Here is a 7,162-nt window from a genome sequence, read left to right as displayed (position 1 = left end):
ATCTCCAGCTCTGAGATCCCAGCTGGCTGAAAGCAGGTTTCTGGGGCTTTGTTTTGCTTCTATATTTGTAACAATGTTTCAAACTGCAAGCTCAGAAGCCGGCAGGGGCAAGCGGGGAACGTTGGAGTCCTCAGTCACTGAAGCAAGCAAGCCTCATGTTCGCTTCAAGCTGCCTGGCTGCCGGCCGCCATCTTGGCTGGCATTTAATTTGCATATCACCCTGATTAGCCAATGGGAAGGGTAGCGGAGGTACGGCTAATTACCATGTTTCTCTTTTATTAGATTGGATGCTCAATGTCATTCATCATCACAGAGATCCAATTAAAACCACAATATCACCTCACACCTGCCAGAATGACTATCATCAATAAGTCAACAAACAACAAGTGTTGGTGAGGATGTGGAAAAAAGGGAACACTCATGCCCATTGGTGGGAATGCAGATTGGTGCTACTGCAATGAAAAATAGTGGGATCCTCAAAAAATTAAAAATGGAACTGCCTTATGACCCAGTGATTCCACTTCTGGGTATTTATCCGAAGGAACTCAAAACAATAATTCAAAAGAATACATGCACTCCAATGTTCACTGCAGTGTTATTTACAATAGCCAAGATATAGAAGTAACCCATGTGCCCATCAATACAGGAGTGGGTAAAATAAGATGTGAAAAATATAAACAATGGAATATTACTCAGCCATAAAAATAAATCTTACCATTTGTGACAGCATGGATGGACCTAGAGGTTATTATGCTAAATGACATAAGTCAGAAGAAGACAAATACCATGAGTTCACTTATATGTGGAATCTAAAAAACAGCATTTACAAACAAACACAATTGAAACAGACTCATAGATACAGAGAACAGACTGATGGTTGCCAGAAAGAGGTTGGGGTGGGAGACTGGGTGAAAAAGGTGAAGGGATGAAGAAGTACAAATTGGCCTGGCTGGTGTGGCTCAGTGGTTGAGCATTGACCCATGCACCAGAAGGTCATGGTTCCATTCCAGGTCAAGTCACATGCCTGGGTTATGGGCTTGATCCCCAGTTGGGGGCGTGCAGAAGGCAGCCAATCTATGTTGATGTTTCTCATCAATGTTTCTATCTCTCTCCTCTCCCTTTCTTTCTAAAATCAATAAAAAAATTTAAAAATCTGTCTCTAACTTGCTTCTATATTAAAAAAAAAAAAAAAGGTACAAATTGGCCTGGCCAGCATGGCTCTGTGGTTAAGTGTCAACCTATTGTTTTTTGTTTTTTGTTGTTTTTTAATATGTTTTTTGAGCATCAGTCTATGAACCAGGAGATCATGGTTTAATTCCCAGTCAGGGCACATGCCCAAGTTGCAGGCTCAGTACCTAGTAGGAGACATGCAGGAGGCAACCAATCAATGATTCTCTCTCATCATTGATGTTTCTATCTCTCTTCCTCTGCCTTCCTCTCTGAAATCAATGAAAAAATATATATATATCCATATATATATATTTTTTCAAATATATATATATTTTTTTAAATAAGTACAAATTGGTAGTTATAAAATAGTCACAGAGATATAAAGTACAACATAGGGAATATAGTAAGTAATATAATAATAGCTATGTATGATGCCAAGGTTTGTACTGGAAATATTGGGGGAACACTTTGTAAAGTATATGATTGTCTGACCACTATTTGGTACATCTGAAACTAATACAAAATAATATTAAATATGAACTGTAACTTAAAAATAAAATTTTTAAAAATATATATAATTGTAATCCCCTCATAAAAGAAACAAAAAAAGAATGTGGAACAATGGAATTAAAATCCCAGGACAACCCAATCTCTATATATGAAAACATGATATGTGATAGAAGCGGTAACACAAATCAGTAGGAAAGGATGTATTATTTATCAAGTAGAGCTGGAAAATTGCATGCTCTATGAAAAACAATAATCTTGGTTCCTTACCTCATATAGTCTCCAGATGTAGGTTCGAGATCAATTAAAAGCCAAAACATGAAATGCAAAATTAAAATACAAAGCTAATAAAAGGTTAGAAAGGAGAATATCTTCATGATCTTGAGAAAGAGTACGATCTCTCATGCAATATTCTCAAAGAACAAACCTTAAGGAGGAAAACTGACAACTGTTACAATACTAAAATTAAAAATCCCTGTTTAAGAAAGTCAGCACACAAAAAGTCAGCAGATGGGTAACAGACCTGGGCCAAACAACTGAAGTAAAAATCATTGCCCTGGCCGGTTTGGCTCGGTGGATGGAGCGTCGGCCTGCGGACTCAGGGGTCCCATGTTTGATTCCGGTCAAAGGCATGTACCTTGGTTGCGGGCACATCCCCAGTGGGGAGTGTGAGGGAGGCAGCTGATGGATGTTTCTCTCTCATCGATGTTTCTAACTCTCTATCCCTTTCCCTTCCTCTCTGTAAAAAATCAATAAAAATATTTTTTAAAAAAAATCATTAAAAAAAGACAAAAAGTCCCATAGAAAAAAGGACAAAGGATACAAACAAACAATTTACAAGAGAAGAAACATAATTGCAGTACATGTAGACATCCTCAAACTGACACACCTTCAGAGAAATGCAAATTTAATAAGAAAATACTGTTTTCTGCATACAAAATGGCAAAAATTATAAATTCATGTAATTCCAAGCACTGACACAGATCTAGGATAATGGTACTATTGTATGTCTGATCATAATTTAAACTGCTGCACTCATTATGAAGAATGTTTTGTCAGTACTTAGGGAATTAATATAGAGCTATCCAATTACCTGGAAATCCAACTCCTTGCCATATAATTTCAAGAAAACTCTTGACAGACCCAGGACACATGTGCAAAGATATTGATGGCAATATTGGTTGTGATACCAATAAATGAGGATGGTTCCTATAAAGAAATGTTTTAAAGAAGTGAAATTTAGCCCAGTTGGCATGGCTCAGTGGGTGAGCATCGACCTATGAACCAGGAAGTCACAGTTCAACTCCCAGTCAGGGCAAGATTGCAGGCTTGATCCCTGGTGTGAGGCGTGCAGGAGGCAGCCGATCAATGATTTTCTCTCATCATTGAAGTTTCTATCTCTCCCTCTCCCTTCCTCTCTGAAATCAATGAAAATATTTTTTAAAAAAAGAAGTGGTATTTAGTAAGTTATATACCTATTTAGTGATATATACAACTTCATAAACACAATATGGCATTAAAAAGGTGTAAAATAAGATTTGTATCATAATACAATATATGCCAAGTTAAAATACACACATACAATATATACATTAAGAATAAAAAAGGTAGCCCTAGCCAGTTTGGCTCAGTGGATAGAGTGTCAGCTCGCAGACTGAAGGTTCGCAGGTTCGATAGCGTTCAAGGGCATGTACCTTAGTTGCAAACTTGATCCTGGGCGGTGGGCTGGGCGCTTGTGGGAGACAACCAATCTATGTGTCTCTCTTGCATCGATTTTTCTCTCTGTTTCTCCCTCTCCCTTCCACTCTCTCTAAAAAAAAAAAAAAAGAAAAAAATCAATGGAAATATAACAAAACAAACCATAAAAATTAAAAATGTAGAATGGAGGAACAGAGAGTCAATAAAATAGGAATTGGGGTTAGGAATGTAAGTAGAAATGAAGAATGTAATAATAGGAAACAAAAGAAGGCTTTTGCAGTGACCAATAATAATGTGCCATGAATGAACTGAGGGTACCTTTCATTCAATTCAGTGAATGTGGAAACCAAAAAGGAAAGTAAAAATATTTTGTAAAATCTGAACAGTACCGGTAAACAAATCTCATAAGCCTTTGAATATACAAACTGAGGAGATTAAAAATGGTGGTGGAGTAAGTGGATGCTACACTGACACACTCCCAGGACCAAACTGGAATTACAACTAAAACACACACAAAAAAGTCCTAAGGAATCAACTGAAGACTATCTGGAAAGAACCCTAATAAACAAGGACAAAAAGTGGAGACTGCAAACAGAAAGATAGATGTGTGGAAGCATGAAAGGGCTGGCCGGGCTCCCACAGACAGCAGCTGAAGTTCTGCAGAGAGATCTCAGCTGGGGAGGGTGGGAGGATTGCCACTGAGAACTCGGGGTCTAAACCCAAAACTGGGCCCCCCAGCCAAGAGCACAAGAACTGAGAAAGGTGCCCACATTACATCTGGCTGTGAAAAACTTAAGAGTTGCTGTCTGCCAAGGAGAGGCAGCTGGAAATGCAGGCACCCCCTTAAAGGGCCAACACCCACAATTTCGTGTGCAGGCACTCACCTCAGGTTCTGGCAGAGGTAGGGCAGTGTGGAATGGAGCTGTATGAACACAAGCCAGGGTTTGGGGCTCTAGGGTTAGCGCTCAGAAGGCAGACACCCTGGTTTCCTGTGCTGAGTCATTCCCTCGCACTGCACAGGACATCTTTCTCAGACAGACCTTTGCTATCCAGGAGGTTTTTGCCTGGGGGAAGGTAGTTGCCACATCCCATTGGAAAACACTTGCCCCACCCTGTGGAGTTTCTGAGGCCCATTAAGAGACTAAGAATAACAATTTGACTCCAGGCAGAAGGAATTTCCCCACCCATTTAGAAAACTCTCACCAAACCTGTGGGCGATAGCCTGAGGCTACTCACAAATGAATACAAACAGTCTGCAGGCAGAATGCAGATCTCAGGAGGCTTTGAGTATCTGCCTGATCTAATTAGTCAGAAACACCTTTTGATAATGTCCTGCACTAGAGAATGGGAGGCATAGCAATCTACTGAACACATTCACAAACCCAAACAGGCAACCAAAATAGGGAGACAAAAAAAATAACCCCCAAATGAAAGTCCAAGAGAATTCTTCAGAAGAAGAGCTAAATGAAGTGGAGATAAGAAATTTATAAGATATGGAGTTCTGAATAATGATGGCAAAGATGCTGAACATCATAAGAAAAGATATAGTAACTATGAAGAATGACATATCAGTAATAAAGAACACAGTTGAAGGAATATACAGCAGAATAGAGGGAAGCTGAGGATCAGATCAATGAATTAGAAAAGGGGGTAGAAAAAAATTACTCAATCAGAGAACCAAAAAGAAAAAAACAATTAAAAACCAAAAGGACAGCTTAAGGAAATTGAGGGACAACCTGAAATGTAACAATATTTGCATAATAGATGTGGCAGAAGGAGAAGAAAGTGAGCAAGGGATAAAGAACGTGTTTGAAGAAATAATGGCAGAAAACTTCCCTAATGTGGTGAAGGAAAAAGTCACACAAGTTCAGGAGGCACAGAGAGTCCCAAGCAAGCCCATTTCAAGGTACATCATAATTAAAATGCCAAAAATTAAGGACAAAGAGAGACTCTTAAAGGCAGCAAGAGAAAAGCAATTTGTTAGCTACAGCTGATTTCTCATCAGAAACTCCACAGGCCAGAAGGGAATGGCATGAAGTACTCCAAGTAATGAAAAGCAAGGATCTGAAACCAAGATTACTATATCCAGCAATAGATGGTGAAATAAAGAGCTTCCCAGACAAAAAAAAGAAAGGGGCTTATCACCACCAAGGCAGCACTGCCGCTTTTTTAATCAGGAGGGAGATCGTCTCTGCAGAGGCCCCTGTGAGGAGCAAGGGGTCCCAGCCCCACACCAGACTCCCAACCTAGGCCCCCAGAGCAGGGAAGAGAAGTCCCCAAACCATGGGCTATAAAAACCCATGGGGATTGGGACTCAGTGACACAGAGGATGCTGAGACCCAGCTGTTCCTCTTAAAGAGTCAGCACACGAACTGAACTTACAAGGTCACACTTCCTCTGAGCTCCAGCACCAGGATGGGGTTTAGGGGAAAACAGACACATACAAGGAGGAACTGGATTGTCTGGCATCGGGGCAGAACTCTAGGGCAGCTTTCTCTCAGATGAAGGTGCTCCCAGGGGTCATTGTTACAATGCTGGGTCCTCCCCATCACAGGGCTTTCTGTTTGCTCTGCCCTGGTGATTCCCTGAGACTCCACCCCATCCAATTTGCAGCCCCACCCAACCTGTGTACAGCAGCTTTTACATAGGGAATGGCCTGTCCTGGCTAAGGCTTCAGACTTTCCTAAATCACTCAAACAAGCTGCAACTGGGTCAGGGAGCCCCAAAGCTATCAATAAAGGCCCAAGACCTAGCACTAGTACCAGCCTGCCTTGCTTCACAGCTGGACCTAACCTGGACACTTCCAAAACTTATACAAATAGGAGGAATCTGCAGATTTCTCTGTAGCTCCTGTTGGGTGGCCCAAGGAGGGGCTGATTTTGCACCTCCCTGGAGACCCAAGAGCCAGTGCACCCAGTGGTCAGCATCAGATCACAACAGATTACAACTCTATACATCCACAAGTGACATGTATCCAGCAAAGCTCTCATTTAGAATTGAAGGTCAGACGAAAAGCGTCACAGACAAGAAAAAGTTAAGGGAGTTTTTCATCACCAAACCAGTATTATGTGAAATGCTGAAGGGTATTCTTTAAGAAGAAGAAGAGGAAAAATATAAAAAATATGAACAATAAAAAGGCAATCCAATTCCTCCCAGTGACACCAACAACAATCAAGACTCAACTACATGACTGTGTGCGCAGCCCACAAGGGGTGCACTTAGAGTGCCCGGCTCAGATGACTGGGGAGGCTGAGCCCTTGGGCCCTACAGAACACCTACTACACAAGGCCACTCTACCAATTCCAGGACAGAGGCATGGAAATAGAACAGACTGATGATTCTAGAGGGAAGGGGGTGAGGGGGCAGGGAGAGATTACACAAAGATCTTATATGCATATATGCATTACCTAATGACACATACAGTAGGGTGGTGCAGACCTGGGGCATTTGAATTTATATTATTTCACACAAACACTCCATCCATGCTTTTGTTCCGGCCCTCTGGTCCAGTTTAAGAACCCATTGTGGCCCTCGAGTCAAAAAGTTTGCCCACCCCTGGGCTATAGAGTTCAAAACCATGGTTATGAGGTTACTTGAGAATCTTCTAAAATTCTTCAAGGAACTTAGTGAGACTTTCAAGGATCTTAGTGAAAATGTCAAAGACATGAAAAAGAACAAATCAGCAATTAAGCATACACTAACTGAAATAAATAATAATGTACAAGGATTCAACAGTAGAGTAGAGGAGTCTAAGAATCAAATCAATCATTTGGAATATGAGAAATTA

The 7,162-nt window shown here is 40.8% G+C and overlaps 1 long non-coding RNA gene across 1 annotated transcript in view; it reads right to left on the bottom strand.

Moving 5' to 3' along the window:
* The window catches only part of LOC107182768, a 24,471-nt gene extending 20,026 nt beyond the window's left edge, over window positions 1–4,445 (bottom strand). The window contains exon 1 of the long non-coding RNA XR_001513501.1: window positions 4,260–4,445. This is a non-coding gene — a long non-coding RNA (uncharacterized LOC107182768). The remainder of the gene's footprint in view (window positions 1–4,259) is intronic.
* Between the last annotated feature and the right edge of the window lie 2,717 nt (window positions 4,446–7,162).

This window comes from Myotis davidii, unplaced genomic scaffold (assembly GCF_000327345.1).
Source record: "Myotis davidii unplaced genomic scaffold, ASM32734v1 scaffold97, whole genome shotgun sequence".
Lineage (NCBI taxonomy): Eukaryota > Metazoa > Chordata > Mammalia > Chiroptera > Vespertilionidae > Myotis > Myotis davidii.
This window is presented reverse-complemented; position numbering and strand designations above follow the sequence as displayed.